The sequence below is a fragment of the Etheostoma spectabile genome, unplaced genomic scaffold (assembly GCF_008692095.1).
Source record: "Etheostoma spectabile isolate EspeVRDwgs_2016 unplaced genomic scaffold, UIUC_Espe_1.0 scaffold121, whole genome shotgun sequence".
Classification (NCBI taxonomy): Eukaryota; Metazoa; Chordata; class Actinopteri; order Perciformes; family Percidae; genus Etheostoma; species Etheostoma spectabile.
The window spans coordinates 70657-70876 of record NW_022605571.1 but is presented as its reverse complement, the minus strand read 5'-3'; positions in this window follow the sequence as shown (position 1 = coordinate 70876).

Genomic DNA, 220 nt, shown 5'->3' with positions numbered 1-220 from the left:
GCCATCAACATAGTCCAATCAACATTGTATTGTCTCAGCCTAGATTAAAACCCCAGGGGACAGGAGACAGAAGACACCTTATGTTGCATAGCAGGAAGCCCCCTTCCAGATGTTAAATGCTAGACTTGACCTGTGGTTCTTTACATTCTTAGAAATAGAGAAGGGGAAATGGGGACAGATGTATGCATAATTTTCTAACCTGGCTCCTTCAGACATTTTA